A 20,566-nucleotide genomic window follows, 5' to 3' on the forward strand; every position below is an offset into this window, starting at 1 on the left:
TATTTTGCCATGGCGTTGTCCATATAAAAACGAAGTTGTGGTATGATTGCCAATGAGACAACTCTCCACAAGAGACCAAATGACAAAGAAATTAACAACTCGTAGGCCTTCAACAATGAGCAAACTTAACCAATTTTGCAAAGTTAGCTATAAGGGCCACGAAATGACAAATGTTTAACAATTCAAACGAGAAAACTAACGGTATGTTTTCGACATATCATTATTTTTGCGTCTCTCTTTTTTTTTTTAAATTCTTAGCCTCCGTTTTTACAGTTAGAATGTTTCAAATCAAACCAGTCCGTGATCATTGCCTTCTGTCAAATGGTAACTATACTTGGGGTTTAATAATTCAGATGGCATGGTATGTTAAGGTCACGTTTTTTTGCACCCCAAAGATATTAATTTGCAAAAATTGTTTCTAGCGTGTACAAATGTATATTGATGTGAGTAAATTTTTTTATACTAATAAGGTTGCTCATACTTTACTCAGGGAACGACCATTTAATTTCAATTGGGGGGGGGGGGGGAGGGGGGCAAGGGGGAGGGCGGAGGTTTGGTATGTTTTTTTTAATAAATATTCAATAATAAATATTCAGATCTGATCCCCATTTTGAAGAAAAAAATGTTGTGGACGAGCAGAAGACAAACCAGATTTTCTACATACCATATAGTGGTAAATTTGGAAAAAATATTAATTGGATTTATAGCGCCGAAAAACTAAAATAATGTTTCAAAATTTTCTTTTAACTCAGACAAAACAATAACCAAATCGTTGAAGTAAAATGGTTGTTCCATTATTACAAAGTTATAACCCTAGTTTTGAGGCAGTCCTGAATAAAACAAGCATTTTACATGCAACAACTCTATTCTAGAGTGAACGAATCATTCAAATTACCTTGTGTTCAAATGTTGTTTTGCACTCGAAATTATATGTCTCAAATTGCAAAGTGAGACTGTATAAGCAAAAGCTGGGACAACCCTAATCATGCCGATAAATAAATATAATTGAAAAAAAATATACAAATAAAATTGAGAATGGAAATGGGGAACTCTGGGTGAAATGAAAAAAAAGTATACCAAAACGTTGTGACTGCTTAATAATGACGTGACGTTGCTTTAATTTTGGGACACGGACAATTAAATTGCCCATAGTACTTTAAATTCTGCGAATTAGCTTGTCTTGCCTGGAATAACTTCATCAGACGGTCTGAATGTTTTTGTCTAAGAGACATTTCATTGTAGCCAGGATGTACATGTACATGTACCAGCTGATGAGAGGTCAAATCTCGTTCAATTACGTGTTGATATGCAGACAGCACACATACAATAATAACAAATATGTTCTTTGCCGAATCTACACAGGAATAACGCTCATACATATCGATTGAAATTGATGAGTTATCCATATGTTATTCCATGAAGACTTTGAAAACAAAATCATTTGATAATATAATAACTTTGCATTTGTAATCATATCATTGGCAACAATTCTACACGGACCTTAGTGACATTTTCATTTGATTGTATTTAATTGAGATGTTACACATCTGTTAATACGATCACCAACAGCAGTCGAAGAGTAGGTAAGCTTTCTTTAAATTTTTATAACAGTGAATTTATTTTCAAAAATATCGATAAAATATATTTCTTATATTCTTAATGCATGATTTTTTTAAAAAGTCTATGAGGAATCAATGTAATCGCTGTAATAACATTTAGAGAAGTAGAAAACTGTCTCATTTTTATGTGTACATACAAAATGTTGCATCATAGGTGTGGGAAAAAGTATGGAAGGTTAATAGTGTGATTTGTGTATAGAATGCATTTTTCAAATGTATTATTTAAATCATTGCGCAGACATTTTTGCAGTGTGAAAAATTTGTTCTAATAATGAGTAGAACTGTGTAGCCACTTTATGCTGTTTATAAAAATTAATACAAAATAAATGATGTTGTAAAAATAAAAGTAATCAAATGAAAGTTAATAATTAAAAAATAACTTGTGGGGAGTTGATATAGTCAGAGAGGGAGCTGAAGTTTTTTTTAATGTTTTAATAAGAACATAGTTGGTAAACGTGTTGGTAATGCCGCCTGTGTAAGTTACCGAATCTGATTGTAGAAATCATGTAATTTAGAATAAAAAAGCAACAAATTTTATTGTTTCCTATCGTCAAATTAAGATTTGAGTATTAAAAAAAATTCAAAACTTTAAATGCCAATTACTAGTATGTGAAAAATAACTGTATAAAGATATCTGTAAATCGAACCATCTTAACAGAGGTCTACAAATTTGCCGTTTTTTTACTCTGTAATACGAAATCTAATTTAAAGTACTTTCTGAAATGACACAAAGTTACTGAAATGTAATATGTAATTGTATTTGTCCCTAAAATCCGTACTTTCTGCGTTCAAATATGAAACCGAGTTGGCTGCCCTTATGCAAAATACCAGTTTTTAGAATATATTTCAGAAATTATCAGCAAATGTATAAAAGTATCTACTTTTGAGTCTCATTTTTCATGGACACTAGCAAAACAACATATGTTTCAATTAGTGTTATTTCAAACATCATACATGTAATTGTCCTAGAACCACCATAAATGACAATGTAATCTGTGACGATATCGACTTCCCGTAAGGTTACAAACATCAATCAAGTCACTATGTCATATTTTTGTAATATTTTTTTTTAGAAAATAACGACAATTATTACACTGTCATTAAATATAACATTTAACAAAATACTTTGATTCAGTTAATTTTTTTTTTAGATGTTATTAAAGTCACTTTGTCCTAGTAACCTTTGTTGTTGAAAATTACGAAACCAATAACACTGTAACCAGTGATTAAATATAGCATTTTTACACAATTATACTACATATATATATAGTAATTACTTATTCAGTTGTAACCAAAACAAAATTAAAAAAAGTAGATGTTATTAATAAAGGATTATCTGTTAAATGTTACGGTATTTTAAGTGATGTATGACCAAAATTGTTGTAGCTGTGAGCTTTTTTTTATGAATAAAAGTATACATGAGGCATTAACGCATTAATGAGACAGCAACTCATAAGGTACGTACTGAAACACGGACCGGACCGGACTCCGGACCCGGACTTTGGTATGAAACCCGGACCCGGACCCGGACTGGCCGCCGGACCCGGACTGAATGCCGGACCCGGACTGTGGGTTTTTTACCACTTTGATTTTTTTTAAAGATTACTGTCATATAATAAGTTACAGTATATATAAATTAAAAAAAAAAGAAATCAACATTCCGAGCGCAAAATTGAACAAAAAACAGTAAAGTGAGTAAGGAAGAGATATATAATAATTCCTTTGTCGTTATTGTTTTATGGAAATTAATAAAATCTTTTTATTATCAATGAAAGCAAATTAAATTCTTTTCATAGGAAGAGTAAAGCGCAATAGTTTGAAACATTCGAGGTTATATTTTTTTGTGTATTGTTTTCTTCTTCTAGACATTAAGGGAAAAATAGAATTCCTACTTTTCTAAATAATTCGCCGGTGTGTTTATATTTCTCTAAGAAACTGTATATATTGTAAATATGTATTTTCTCTATACCTTGTCAAAATGATGGTTTATTGAGAATAAAGATATATATATACAGGCAATTGGCGTTATGTCACTGTGTAATGAAAGTCTCGTGTTTTATTGGGTGTTTGACATTTGCGCCGATTTTTAATAGTTTCGATCTTTCATTTGCGCCGATTGTGCACAGGTAAATTGTAGGTGAATGTCACTTTCTATTCATCAATATAAACCTCTTTCGTTAGCCAATTGTACATTTGTTATGAATTGTCAACTAGTATCATAAGAATTCCTATGATCTCTTATTGTTCTTCCGAATTCTTATGATATCTTATTGTTCCTCCGAACTCTCATGATATCTTATTGTTTCTCCAAATTCCTTTATCTTATTGTTCCTCAGAATTCTTATGACTTTTTATTGTTCCTTCGAATTCTTATGCCTTTTGATTGTTCATCCGAATTCTTATGATCTCTTGATGTTCCTCAGAAGCCTTGAGACTTTTTATTGTTCCTCCGAGTTATTATAATCTCTAAGACTTATACTGTTCCTCCGAATTCATATGACTTTTAATTGTTTCTCTAAATTCTTATGATCTCTAATACTGTTCCTCAGAATGAATTATTGACAAAGGTTTACACTCGCTTTAGGATATTGGTTTATAGAAAGAAAAAGAAAAAAGAAGACACAACCAGGAATTACTTACAAAATACATTACATTAAGACTATTGGCAATTCAGTGTTTAAATAAGGGAGCTACCATTTGATTTTTTTTTGGGGGGGGGGGGAATTTTGTCCTGCCTTTTTTTTAATTGTAATCTCTGTCCTGCCTTTTTATTTTCACTCTTTTCGGTCTTGCCCCTTTTTTTTCTTAGTTTATCCTAACTTTTTTTACATAAATTGTCATCCTATCTTTTTTTTTTTTGCCAAGTTGTTCATCCTGCCTTTTTTTAAATCAAAACTCCTGTCCTGCCTTTTTTTTCAAATTTCATCCTAGTATGAACTTTGATGGATTGCTTTTTTGTACTAGCTGTGATCAGTAACTGCGAGTATTCTCATATATGTAGTTGGTGTCGTTCTGTTGTGTCGCTGTATCAGTTGTATAAATACCCATCCAAGTATAAGTACCAACCCAAGTATACTTTTTTTTTGTAAATCTATTTGTATCCATCTGATGAGTTAATAGTTTGTCAACTGATTTTTATAGTTTGTTCTTATTTTACATCACTGTTCCAGGTTAGGGGAGGGTTGGTGCCTTCAAAAGAGTTAAAACTGGCAACATTAAGTATGTGCTTGTCCCAAGTCAGGAGCCTGCAATTTAGTGGTTGTCGTTTGTTGGTGTGTAATACATTTGTTTATCTTTCATTATTGCTTTCCGGTATGGAATTTGCTCATTTTTGAAGGTCGTACGGTGAACTATTATAGTTGTTAATGTCTGTGTCATTTGGTCTTCTTTTGTCAGCTGTCTCATTGGCAATCACATCACATCACATCATTCTTATTCTTATATCAACATCGAAAATAACGCTTCACTTGTCAATAACATGTTATTTTAATTACTCCATTTTTTTCTGCCGTAAAATAATAAAAAAAGATTTACTTGCTCATTTGATTGTCATCACAAAGTCTATTAAAATAATTCAACAATCCAATGTTTCACGCAAAAAGTGTCAAAGACTACACTATCAATCATAATCTAGCATGTATATAAGTTAGATTTAAAGGGGCATTAGCTCCGAGATATAATGAAATAATAAATAAAAATAAAAATGTTCAATATAGTGAAATAATTTTATTTTAGCAGCCATTGTCAAAATAAACTAAGATACATCGCTTATGAATTATTCACGTAATCTCCGTATCAGTAGTATTCCTTTGGTAAGAAATATTCTTGTGTTATATATAATGAGTGGCAAAAGTTTACAAGGCCGTATACGTAAACCGGGATAACCGGGATATTTTTTACCCCAAGATGGTACTCTGAATAAAATCTTCTGCGGCTCCTGATTGGATGATCATACAAAGTTGGAATTGCTCCAATAAAATTAAAGCAGCGATCGATCATCCATATAATACACAATCTTGAACAGGTGAGTCCGGACTGTGACCTGACATGACCCCGGACCAGCTTGAAGTTTACTATACCTGCGTGTATTGCATTACGACGACTAACTGTATGTAAACTGTTTATTGTCGTAAAGTATATTGACGGGACATTTGATCAAGCATGTAACACATAAGAAAGTTATAAGATATTTATCCGACATTTAACGAAAAAATTAAATGTAATAGGCGAGTCCGGATGGTGACCTGAAGTAACCCCGGACTAGGTGTATTCGCAAACTATAGACATCGATAGCGATATAAAACTTCACAAATTATTTGATGAGACGAACTTATTCTTTTTTATTCATTCAACTTTTTCCTTATTGGATTGTCGTCGGAAACATTAATAAAAGACGTTTACCCGAGAATCAACAAATTAATATTAGGCGAGTCCGGACTGTGACCTGATATAACCCCGGACCAGGAGTATACGGATTGTATATAAATATACTAAATTATTTGTTTAATTGAAAGATTTTTTTCCCCCTTTTTGCTTTTTACTTTTCCTTTATTCATTTCTCTATTTCTTTAGTTATTCGATTGTCATCGGGAAAATCATTAAACGACACTAAAGCGGCGTTCAACAATGTAATACACAATCTTGAACAGGTGAGTCCGGACTGTGACCTGACATGACCCCGGACCAGCTTGAAGTTTACTATACCTGCGTGTATTGCATTACGACGACTAACTGTATGTAAACTGTTTATTGTCGTAAAGTATATTGACGGGACATTTGATCAAGCATGTAACACATAAGAAAGTTATAAGATATTTATCCGACATTTAACGAAAAAATTAAATGTAATAGGCGAGTCCGGATGGTGACCTGAAGTAACCCCGGACTAGGTGTATTCGCAAACTGTAGACATCGATAGCGATATAAAACTTCACAAATTATTTGATGAGACGAACTTATTCTTTTTTATTCATTCAACTTTTTCCTTATTGGATTGTCGTCGGAAACATTAATAAAAGACGTTTACCCGAGAATCAACAAATTAATATTAGGCGAGTCCGGACTGTGACCTGATATAACCCCGGACCAGGAGTATACGGATTGTATATAAATATACTAAATTATTTGTTTAATTGAAAGATTTTTTTCCCCCTTTTTGCTTTTTACTTTTCCTTTATTCATTTCTCTATTTCTTTAGTTATTCGATTGTCATCGGGAAAATCATTAAACGACACTAAAGCGGCGTTCAACAATGTAATACACAATCTTGAACAGGTGAGTCCGGACTGTGACCTGACATGACCCCGGACCAGCTTGAAGTTTACTATACCTGCGTGTATTGCATTACGACGACTAACTGTATGTAAACTGTTTATTGTCGTAAAGTATATTGACGGGACATTTGATCAAGCATGTAACACATAAGAAAGTTATAAGATATTTATCCGACATTTAACGAAAAAATTAAATGTAATAGGCGAGTCCGGATGGTGACCTGAAGTAACCCCGGACTAGGTGTATTCGCAAACTATAGACATCGATAGCGATATAAAACTTCACAAATTATTTGATGAGACGAACTTATTCTTTTTTATTCATTCAACTTTTTCCTTATTGGATTGTCGTCGGAAACATTAATAAAAGACGTTTACCCGAGAATCAACAAATTAATATTAGGCGAGTCCGGACTGTGACCTGATATAACCCCGGACCAGGAGTATACGGATTGTATATAAATATACTAAATTATTTGTTTAATTGAAAGATTTTTTTCCCCCTTTTTGCTTTTTACTTTTCCTTTATTCATTTCTCTATTTCTTTAGTTATTCGATTGTCATCGGGAAAATCATTAAACGACACTAAAGCGGCGTTCAACAATGTAATACACAATCTTGAACAGGTGAGTCCGGACTGTGACCTGACATGACCCCGGACCAGCTTGAAGTTTACTATACCTGCGTGTATTGCATTACGACGACTAACTGTATGTAAACTGTTTATTGTCGTAAAGTATATTGACGGGACATTTGATCAAGCATGTAACACATAAGAAAGTTATAAGATATTTATCCGACATTTAACGAAAAAATTAAATGTAATAGGCGAGTCCGGATGGTGACCTGAAGTAACCCCGGACTAGGTGTATTCGCAAACTGTAGACATCGATAGCGATATAAAACTTCACAAATTATTTGATGAGACGAACTTATTCTTTTTTATTCATTCAACTTTTTCCTTATTGGATTGTCGTCGGAAACATTAATAAAAGACGTTTACCCGAGAATCAACAAATTAATATTAGGCGAGTCCGGACTGTGACCTGATATAACCCCGGACCAGGAGTATACGGATTGTATATAAATATACTAAATTATTTGTTTAATTGAAAGATTTTTTTCCCCCTTTTTGCTTTTTACTTTTCCTTTATTCATTTCTCTATTTCTTTAGTTATTCGATTGTCATCGGGAAAATCATTAAACGACACTAAAGCGGCGTTCAACAATGTAATACACAATCTTGAACAGGTGAGTCCGGACTGTGACCTGACATGACCCCGGACCAGCTTGAAGTTTACTATACCTGCGTGTATTGCATTACGACGACTAACTGTATGTAAACTGTTTATTGTCGTAAAGTATATTGACGGGACATTTGATCAAGCATGTAACACATAAGAAAGTTATAAGATATTTATCCGACATTTAACGAAAAAATTAAATGTAATAGGCGAGTCCGGATGGTGACCTGAAGTAACCCCGGACTAGGTGTATTCGCAAACTATAGACATCGATAGCGATATAAAACTTCACAAATTATTTGATGAGACGAACTTATTCTTTTTTATTCATTCAACTTTTTCCTTATTGGATTGTCGTCGGAAACATTAATAAAAGACGTTTACCCGAGAATCAACAAATTAATATTAGGCGAGTCCGGACTGTGACCTGATATAACCCCGGACCAGGAGTATACGGATTGTATATAAATATACTAAATTATTTGTTTAATTGAAAGATTTTTTTCCCCCTTTTTGCTTTTTACTTTTCCTTTATTCATTTCTCTATTTCTTTAGTTATTCGATTGTCATCGGGAAAATCATTAAACGACACTAAAGCGGCGTTCAACAATGTAATACACAATCTTGAACAGGTGAGTCCGGACTGTGACCTGACATGACCCCGGACCAGCTTGAAGTTTACTATACCTGCGTGTATTGCATTACGACGACTAACTGTATGTAAACTGTTTATTGTCGTAAAGTATATTGACGGGACATTTGATCAAGCATGTAACACATAAGAAAGTTATAAGATATTTATCCGACATTTAACGAAAAAATTAAATGTAATAGGCGAGTCCGGATGGTGACCTGAAGTAACCCCGGACTAGGTGTATTCGCAAACTGTAGACATCGATAGCGATATAAAACTTCACAAATTATTTGATGAGACGAACTTATTCTTTTTTATTCATTCAACTTTTTCCTTATTGGATTGTCGTCGGAAACATTAATAAAAGACGTTTACCCGAGAATCAACAAATTAATATTAGGCGAGTCCGGACTGTGACCTGATATAACCCCGGACCAGGAGTATACGGATTGTATATAAATATACTAAATTATTTGTTTAATTGAAAGATTTTTTTCCCCCTTTTTGCTTTTTACTTTTCCTTTATTCATTTCTCTATTTCTTTAGTTATTCGATTGTCATCGGGAAAATCATTAAACGACACTAAAGCGGCGTTCAACAATGTAATACACAATCTTGAACAGGTGAGTCCGGACTGTGACCTGACATGACCCCGGACCAGCTTGAAGTTTACTATACCTGCGTGTATTGCATTACGACGACTAACTGTATGTAAACTGTTTATTGTCGTAAAGTATATTGACGGGACATTTGATCAAGCATGTAACACATAAGAAAGTTATAAGATATTTATCCGACATTTAACGAAAAAATTAAATGTAATAGGCGAGTCCGGATGGTGACCTGAAGTAACCCCGGACTAGGTGTATTCGCAAACTATAGACATCGATAGCGATATAAAACTTCACAAATTATTTGATGAGACGAACTTATTCTTTTTTATTCATTCAACTTTTTCCTTATTGGATTGTCGTCGGAAACATTAATAAAAGACGTTTACCCGAGAATCAACAAATTAATATTAGGCGAGTCCGGACTGTGACCTGATATAACCCCGGACCAGGAGTATACGGATTGTATATAAATATACTAAATTATTTGTTTAATTGAAAGATTTTTTTCCCCCTTTTTGCTTTTTACTTTTCCTTTATTCATTTCTCTATTTCTTTAGTTATTCGATTGTCATCGGGAAAATCATTAAACGACACTAAAGCGGCGTTCAACAATGTAATACACAATCTTGAACAGGTGAGTCCGGACTGTGACCTGACATGACCCCGGACCAGCTTGAAGTTTACTATACCTGCGTGTATTGCATTACGACGACTAACTGTATGTAAACTGTTTATTGTCGTAAAGTATATTGACGGGACATTTGATCAAGCATGTAACACATAAGAAAGTTATAAGATATTTATCCGACATTTAACGAAAAAATTAAATGTAATAGGCGAGTCCGGATGGTGACCTGAAGTAACCCCGGACTAGGTGTATTCGCAAACTGTAGACATCGATAGCGATATAAAACTTCACAAATTATTTGATGAGACGAACTTATTCTTTTTTATTCATTCAACTTTTTCCTTATTGGATTGTCGTCGGAAACATTAATAAAAGACGTTTACCCGAGAATCAACAAATTAATATTAGGCGAGTCCGGACTGTGACCTGATATAACCCCGGACCAGGAGTATACGGATTGTATATAAATATACTAAATTATTTGTTTAATTGAAAGATTTTTTTCCCCCTTTTTGCTTTTTACTTTTCCTTTATTCATTTCTCTATTTCTTTAGTTATTCGATTGTCATCGGGAAAATCATTAAACGACACTAAAGCGGCGTTCAACAATGTAATACACAATCTTGAACAGGTGAGTCCGGACTGTGACCTGACATGACCCCGGACCAGCTTGAAGTTTACTATACCTGCGTGTATTGCATTACGACGACTAACTGTATGTAAACTGTTTATTGTCGTAAAGTATATTGACGGGACATTTGATCAAGCATGTAACACATAAGAAAGTTATAAGATATTTATCCGACATTTAACGAAAAAATTAAATGTAATAGGCGAGTCCGGATGGTGACCTGAAGTAACCCCGGACTAGGTGTATTCGCAAACTATAGACATCGATAGCGATATAAAACTTCACAAATTATTTGATGAGACGAACTTATTCTTTTTTATTCATTCAACTTTTTCCTTATTGGATTGTCGTCGGAAACATTAATAAAAGACGTTTACCCGAGAATCAACAAATTAATATTAGGCGAGTCCGGACTGTGACCTGATATAACCCCGGACCAGGAGTATACGGATTGTATATAAATATACTAAATTATTTGTTTAATTGAAAGATTTTTTTCCCCCTTTTTGCTTTTTACTTTTCCTTTATTCATTTCTCTATTTCTTTAGTTATTCGATTGTCATCGGGAAAATCATTAAACGACACTAAAGCGGCGTTCAACAATGTAATACACAATCTTGAACAGGTGAGTCCGGACTGTGACCTGACATGACCCCGGACCAGCTTGAAGTTTACTATACCTGCGTGTATTGCATTACGACGACTAACTGTATGTAAACTGTTTATTGTCGTAAAGTATATTGACGGGACATTTGATCAAGCATGTAACACATAAGAAAGTTATAAGATATTTATCCGACATTTAACGAAAAAATTAAATGTAATAGGCGAGTCCGGATGGTGACCTGAAGTAACCCCGGACTAGGTGTATTCGCAAACTGTAGACATCGATAGCGATATAAAACTTCACAAATTATTTGATGAGACGAACTTATTCTTTTTTATTCATTCAACTTTTTCCTTATTGGATTGTCGTCGGAAACATTAATAAAAGACGTTTACCCGAGAATCAACAAATTAATATTAGGCGAGTCCGGACTGTGACCTGATATAACCCCGGACCAGGAGTATACGGATTGTATATAAATATACTAAATTATTTGTTTAATTGAAAGATTTTTTTCCCCCTTTTTGCTTTTTACTTTTCCTTTATTCATTTCTCTATTTCTTTAGTTATTCGATTGTCATCGGGAAAATCATTAAACGACACTAAAGCGGCGTTCAACAATGTAATACACAATCTTGAACAGGTGAGTCCGGACTGTGACCTGACATGACCCCGGACCAGCTTGAAGTTTACTATACCTGCGTGTATTGCATTACGACGACTAACTGTATGTAAACTGTTTATTGTCGTAAAGTATATTGACGGGACATTTGATCAAGCATGTAACACATAAGAAAGTTATAAGATATTTATCCGACATTTAACGAAAAAATTAAATGTAATAGGCGAGTCCGGATGGTGACCTGAAGTAACCCCGGACTAGGTGTATTCGCAAACTATAGACATCGATAGCGATATAAAACTTCACAAATTATTTGATGAGACGAACTTATTCTTTTTTATTCATTCAACTTTTTCCTTATTGGATTGTCGTCGGAAACATTAATAAAAGACGTTTACCCGAGAATCAACAAATTAATATTAGGCGAGTCCGGACTGTGACCTGATATAACCCCGGACCAGGAGTATACGGATTGTATATAAATATACTAAATTATTTGTTTAATTGAAAGATTTTTTTCCCCCTTTTTGCTTTTTACTTTTCCTTTATTCATTTCTCTATTTCTTTAGTTATTCGATTGTCATCGGGAAAATCATTAAACGACACTAAAGCGGCGTTCAACAATGTAATACACAATCTTGAACAGGTGAGTCCGGACTGTGACCTGACATGACCCCGGACCAGCTTGAAGTTTACTATACCTGCGTGTATTGCATTACGACGACTAACTGTATGTAAACTGTTTATTGTCGTAAAGTATATTGACGGGACATTTGATCAAGCATGTAACACATAAGAAAGTTATAAGATATTTATCCGACATTTAACGAAAAAATTAAATGTAATAGGCGAGTCCGGATGGTGACCTGAAGTAACCCCGGACTAGGTGTATTCGCAAACTGTAGACATCGATAGCGATATAAAACTTCACAAATTATTTGATGAGACGAACTTATTCTTTTTTATTCATTCAACTTTTTCCTTATTGGATTGTCGTCGGAAACATTAATAAAAGACGTTTACCCGAGAATCAACAAATTAATATTAGGCGAGTCCGGACTGTGACCTGATATAACCCCGGACCAGGAGTATACGGATTGTATATAAATATACTAAATTATTTGTTTAATTGAAAGATTTTTTTCCCCCTTTTTGCTTTTTACTTTTCCTTTATTCATTTCTCTATTTCTTTAGTTATTCGATTGTCATCGGGAAAATCATTAAACGACACTAAAGCGGCGTTCAACAATGTAATACACAATCTTGAACAGGTGAGTCCGGACTGTGACCTGACATGACCCCGGACCAGCTTGAAGTTTACTATACCTGCGTGTATTGCATTACGACGACTAACTGTATGTAAACTGTTTATTGTCGTAAAGTATATTGACGGGACATTTGATCAAGCATGTAACACATAAGAAAGTTATAAGATATTTATCCGACATTTAACGAAAAAATTAAATGTAATAGGCGAGTCCGGATGGTGACCTGAAGTAACCCCGGACTAGGTGTATTCGCAAACTATAGACATCGATAGCGATATAAAACTTCACAAATTATTTGATGAGACGAACTTATTCTTTTTTATTCATTCAACTTTTTCCTTATTGGATTGTCGTCGGAAACATTAATAAAAGACGTTTACCCGAGAATCAACAAATTAATATTAGGCGAGTCCGGACTGTGACCTGATATAACCCCGGACCAGGAGTATACGGATTGTATATAAATATACTAAATTATTTGTTTAATTGAAAGATTTTTTTCCCCCTTTTTGCTTTTTACTTTTCCTTTATTCATTTCTCTATTTCTTTAGTTATTCGATTGTCATCGGGAAAATCATTAAACGACACTAAAGCGGCGTTCAACAATGTAATACACAATCTTGAACAGGTGAGTCCGGACTGTGACCTGACATGACCCCGGACCAGCTTGAAGTTTACTATACCTGCGTGTATTGCATTACGACGACTAACTGTATGTAAACTGTTTATTGTCGTAAAGTATATTGACGGGACATTTGATCAAGCATGTAACACATAAGAAAGTTATAAGATATTTATCCGACATTTAACGAAAAAATTAAATGTAATAGGCGAGTCCGGATGGTGACCTGAAGTAACCCCGGACTAGGTGTATTCGCAAACTGTAGACATCGATAGCGATATAAAACTTCACAAATTATTTGATGAGACGAACTTATTCTTTTTTATTCATTCAACTTTTTCCTTATTGGATTGTCGTCGGAAACATTAATAAAAGACGTTTACCCGAGAATCAACAAATTAATATTAGGCGAGTCCGGACTGTGACCTGATATAACCCCGGACCAGGAGTATACGGATTGTATATAAATATACTAAATTATTTGTTTAATTGAAAGATTTTTTTCCCCCTTTTTGCTTTTTACTTTTCCTTTATTCATTTCTCTATTTCTTTAGTTATTCGATTGTCATCGGGAAAATCATTAAACGACACTAAAGCGGCGTTCAACAATGTAATACACAATCTTGAACAGGTGAGTCCGGACTGTGACCTGACATGACCCCGGACCAGCTTGAAGTTTACTATACCTGCGTGTATTGCATTACGACGACTAACTGTATGTAAACTGTTTATTGTCGTAAAGTATATTGACGGGACATTTGATCAAGCATGTAACACATAAGAAAGTTATAAGATATTTATCCGACATTTAACGAAAAAATTAAATGTAATAGGCGAGTCCGGATGGTGACCTGAAGTAACCCCGGACTAGGTGTATTCGCAAACTATAGACATCGATAGCGATATAAAACTTCACAAATTATTTGATGAGACGAACTTATTCTTTTTTATTCATTCAACTTTTTCCTTATTGGATTGTCGTCGGAAACATTAATAAAAGACGTTTACCCGAGAATCAACAAATTAATATTAGGCGAGTCCGGACTGTGACCTGATATAACCCCGGACCAGGAGTATACGGATTGTATATAAATATACTAAATTATTTGTTTAATTGAAAGATTTTTTTCCCCCTTTTTGCTTTTTACTTTTCCTTTATTCATTTCTCTATTTCTTTAGTTATTCGATTGTCATCGGGAAAATCATTAAACGACACTAAAGCGGCGTTCAACAATGTAATACACAATCTTGAACAGGTGAGTCCGGACTGTGACCTGACATGACCCCGGACCAGCTTGAAGTTTACTATACCTGCGTGTATTGCATTACGACGACTAACTGTATGTAAACTGTTTATTGTCGTAAAGTATATTGACGGGACATTTGATCAAGCATGTAACACATAAGAAAGTTATAAGATATTTATCCGACATTTAACGAAAAAATTAAATGTAATAGGCGAGTCCGGATGGTGACCTGAAGTAACCCCGGACTAGGTGTATTCGCAAACTGTAGACATCGATAGCGATATAAAACTTCACAAATTATTTGATGAGACGAACTTATTCTTTTTTATTCATTCAACTTTTTCCTTATTGGATTGTCGTCGGAAACATTAATAAAAGACGTTTACCCGAGAATCAACAAATTAATATTAGGCGAGTCCGGACTGTGACCTGATATAACCCCGGACCAGGAGTATACGGATTGTATATAAATATACTAAATTATTTGTTTAATTGAAAGATTTTTTTCCCCCTTTTTGCTTTTTACTTTTCCTTTATTCATTTCTCTATTTCTTTAGTTATTCGATTGTCATCGGGAAAATCATTAAACGACACTAAAGCGGCGTTCAACAATGTAATACACAATCTTGAACAGGTGAGTCCGGACTGTGACCTGACATGACCCCGGACCAGCTTGAAGTTTACTATACCTGCGTGTATTGCATTACGACGACTAACTGTATGTAAACTGTTTATTGTCGTAAAGTATATTGACGGGACATTTGATCAAGCATGTAACACATAAGAAAGTTATAAGATATTTATCCGACATTTAACGAAAAAATTAAATGTAATAGGCGAGTCCGGATGGTGACCTGAAGTAACCCCGGACTAGGTGTATTCGCAAACTATAGACATCGATAGCGATATAAAACTTCACAAATTATTTGATGAGACGAACTTATTCTTTTTTATTCATTCAACTTTTTCCTTATTGGATTGTCGTCGGAAACATTAATAAAAGACGTTTACCCGAGAATCAACAAATTAATATTAGGCGAGTCCGGACTGTGACCTGATATAACCCCGGACCAGGAGTATACGGATTGTATATAAATATACTAAATTATTTGTTTAATTGAAAGATTTTTTTCCCCCTTTTTGCTTTTTACTTTTCCTTTATTCATTTCTCTATTTCTTTAGTTATTCGATTGTCATCGGGAAAATCATTAAACGACACTAAAGCGGCGTTCAACAATGTAATACACAATCTTGAACAGGTGAGTCCGGACTGTGACCTGACATGACCCCGGACCAGCTTGAAGTTTACTATACCTGCGTGTATTGCATTACGACGACTAACTGTATGTAAACTGTTTATTGTCGTAAAGTATATTGACGGGACATTTGATCAAGCATGTAACACATAAGAAAGTTATAAGATATTTATCCGACATTTAACGAAAAAATTAAATGTAATAGGCGAGTCCGGATGGTGACCTGAAGTAACCCCGGACTAGGTGTATTCGCAAACTATAGACATCGATAGCGATATAAAACTTCACAAATTATTTGATGAGACGAACTTATTCTTTTTTATTCATTCAACTTTTTCCTTATTGGATTGTCGTCGGAAACATTAATAAAAGACGTTTACCCGAGAATCAACAAATTAATATTAGGCGAGTCCGGACTGTGACCTGATATAACCCCGGACCAGGAGTATACGGATTGTATATAAATATGCTAAATTATTTGTTTAATTGAAAGATTTTTCCCCCCTTTTTGCTTTTTTCTTTTCCTTTATTCATTTCTCTATTTCTTTATTTATTCGATTGTCATCGGAAAAATCAATAAACGACACAAAAGCCTTTTATCCGAGAATCAACGAAATAATACTAGGCGAGTCCGGACCGTGACCTGAAATAACCCCGGACTGGGAGTATACGAGTTATATATACATATACTGAATTAAGTGTTTAATTGAAAGATTGCATTTCCATTTTTCCTTTTTCTTTTTTCTTCATTTATTTGTCTATTTCTGTAATTATTTGATTATGATTGGAATGATCAATAAAAGACACTAAAGCAGCAAGCAACCATGCAATACACAATCTTGAACAGGTGAGTCCGCCCTGTGACCTAACATGACCCCACACTAGTTTTCTATACCTGTGTGTAATAAATTAATTTTCATTTCAAACACCATAAATGGATATTATAGGACAGACAAGGAACAACCAATGAAATGCATATGCTATGTTTTTAATAAAACTTTGGTCAATCGATTGTGTATGAAAGCTCCAAGTGATTGTACAGTAGATTTGAAAGCGATTGTACAGTCAATAAAAATATCTGACATAGAGAAAAGGAATATATTTGGAATTCTTCCGGGACAATGGCTTTGAAACTTTCAGACAGATGAGACTATATATCAGAAAAGGTACACGTGAAAATGCTGGTAGAAACCATTGGTTTTACGATGTTTATTTGACATTTTTGATCGCTGTTGTGAGACAGTTTCAATCGTTTAACTCAGAGCTCCACCATAAGAAGAAACGTTTGGATGAAAATATCTTTTTTTATTATCTAATTGTTTCATATTTACATATAGATTAGAATGATTTAGCTACCAAAATTTGAAGCAGAAACGTCATTAGGTAATATTAAAGTTCATCAAAGTTTCCATCAAGCAACTTATTTTTCAAATGTCGGAGCCATGCTTGACAGTCTCCCAAACGACAAAAATATTAGAAAACTGTCAACACTTAGATGTTATATATTCATAGAACATATTTTTTTTTTGAACAGACGAAATTACTGTTGAACAAAACACAATCCTTTTCAGAAATGTACATAGTTATATTCGCCATACAAAAAAGATTCTTTGCTTAATATTACTGTATTTTAAAGTGTACTCGTATCCAGCTGTTATTGTTTGAACATAATATATTTATTGTATATATTTTTCAAACTATACTGAAATATATAATTGCTGTCATCTTGAAACTTTGTAGATTGTACTTCAGTATTTGGAGAGGATTATCTTAAGTTGTTATAACTGGAATCCAATACTATTGTATATCTAGACAATAAAATATGTTTAAACTAATGAGAAAACCGTACAGTTTCGTTCCCACACTGTGTATACACAATGCTTGTGACCACAAAACACAGATCAAGTTTAAATTTTGTAGGTGTCATTTAAACCATTCTAGAGTTATGCTCTTTTACAAATGGAAAAAATGCTGAAATTTTCGTTTCCGTTCTCTTACGTACATGAAGGTTTGACTTTACCAAATGTTAGGAAATTTATACACAATGCTTAGTACCACAACACAGAGATAAGTTCGAATTTAGGTAGCGTCACTGAAACCGTTCTGGATCCCGGAGTTGTTATACTCCGTTACAAATGAATAATGAAAATGATATATGATATGCAAGCGGTGCATCGTCTGTGTCCCATGGACACATTCCCCATTTACTCTGAAACATGATTACTTCTTACTGCTACTGCATTAGTATTTCGCAATTTAATATATGTAGTAGCTTGTCGCTTGCCTATTTTGTCAAAAAACACAAATATTGACGGATGGGATCCATAAACAGTTCATTGTAATTATTGTAGAATGCCTCTGCTCCATTAGTTGTACGTCTTTCGGTAGATGGGATTTTAGCACTTACAGATGGTGAAACCAACGCACTATCATCAAATATTTGTTTATCGTTATTATGTATGATACAAATGTGTCACAAGTAAACTGGTGCAAATAATTTCCGAATATTGGCGCAATTGATATATTTGTAATAAAAAATGGCGCAAATGATACCCTTGAAAAACATTAACTGTCACAAAAGGACTACTGCCAACTATATATAGTCAGTCGTTTTTAAACTGGTTTTTTTTCTAAGTTTATGATTCAAATACATGTATGGGATTATAAATAAGATTATTTTTTTTAAATCATTTCATAGTTCAACAGTTTTCCAAATATCATTTTGTTCATAACACTTTTATGTAATACATTTGTTTATAATTCGGTCCTTCCCTAATTTGATTATCAGTATGACTAACGGAATTATTGCCAGAGTTATTGAGCGATTTCCTGTTGGACTTTAAAGCACATATAGTACACAAGTACGCAATGCGTGTTCATGCATCGCGTCACTGCTGCCCATATAAACTACTCTCACGGTATATAGCAATATATGGGGCCGGTTATACAGGTCTGATTCATTTTCATAATTATTATACATGTAATGCATCTTGTTTATTTCTGCCAAAGTTAACTTCCTTCTGAACAGTTTTAATAAAAAAAGGAAAAAATATTTCTAAGAAAATTCACTTTCTCCCTATAATTTATAAAAAAAGTATTTCCATGTTTTTTAAAGTCATTTGTAAACATTCATACTGTATGTATGATTTTTTTTTTTAAAGTAATTGCACAACTGTAAATTGAAGATACAAAATCATTGCAAGGCTAACTTGCATGCTTGTCTTCTCTTCTAGACTATACAAGAGTAAGAGCAAAATTTGATTGTCTTATCATTATTATAATGTACTGTGTTGCAGTTCTCAAAAAATTATCTTCCTTCTCCTGAATAAAAAAACAAACGGTGATTCTAAGAAAATTCATAATTTTTACCCAGTCCGGGTCCGGCATTCAGTCCGGGTCCGGCGGTCAGTCCGGGTCCGGGTCCGGGTTTCATACCAAAGTCCGAGTCCGGAGTCCGGTCCGGTCCGGGTTTCAGTACGTACCAACTCATAATGACGCAAAATCAGAAGTCACCTTTTGGTACAGTCAATATAGATTTCGAAATTCCGAAGTTACATACTTCCGGTATGACTAATCACCAAACAATGTTCTTAGGCCACAGACCACAATTAATTCCTCTATCAGTTCTTTATAACCTTTTGCATCATTAAAAAAATTGCACCATGCACTTTTGTCCAATTTTTTGTGTGTGTAATGTATTGTCCTAGTCCAAATATATATCCAAAATTCAGAAAGATTGAAGCAATCACTTTTACAAATTTAGCCAATACACATCCATACCCCTATTGACAAGTCAAGAGATGTTCCGAAAACTGTAAATATCACCTTTTTGCACTTGACCTAATCACTCATTCCATATCAAAATCAGTTAAAATACAACCTCCAAAAATTTATTTGACCTCTCTTCTTTCATTTCCACCCAAAAAGATTTAAGGAATGAGTGAGGAAAGGAAAGAAAAAAAATTAAGGAAAAATACACTCTAATTAAAAGGAACTATATTCGTGGACAACGAAAAGCGGGGTCATTAATTGTGGTCTTGGGCCTATTAGGGGCCTAAAACTTGACCAATTCTAATAAAATTTGGCATGATTCAAGCTTAGTATATTATAAAACAGGTTACAAAGTTTCAAAGCCATATGATACCAAATAAAAAAAATGTAGCATATTTTATATCTGAATTTTGGGTGCTGAATTGTGGCGTTGAATTAGAACAATTAAAACTATCAAATTTGAGCTTCTAAAAACCAAAAGATACCAAAACTAACACTTTTTAATGTCTCTATGTATAAGTTAACATCTA

The 20,566-nt window shown here is 33.9% G+C and overlaps 1 protein-coding gene across 1 annotated transcript in view; it reads left to right on the plus strand.

The window, feature by feature from the left end:
• The first annotated feature begins 1,288 nt into the window (after positions 1-1,288).
• Positions 1,289-20,566, plus strand: part of LOC139524259 (uncharacterized) — an 80,062-nt gene continuing 60,784 nt past the window's right edge. Inside the window, exon 1 of the mRNA XM_071318986.1 lies at positions 1,289-1,583. The gene's annotated coding sequence lies outside the window, so the exon portion shown is untranslated. The remainder of the gene's footprint in view (positions 1,584-20,566) is intronic.

Source organism: Mytilus edulis, chromosome 5 (assembly GCF_963676685.1).
Source record: "Mytilus edulis chromosome 5, xbMytEdul2.2, whole genome shotgun sequence".
NCBI classification, from domain to species: Eukaryota; Metazoa; Mollusca; class Bivalvia; order Mytilida; family Mytilidae; genus Mytilus; species Mytilus edulis.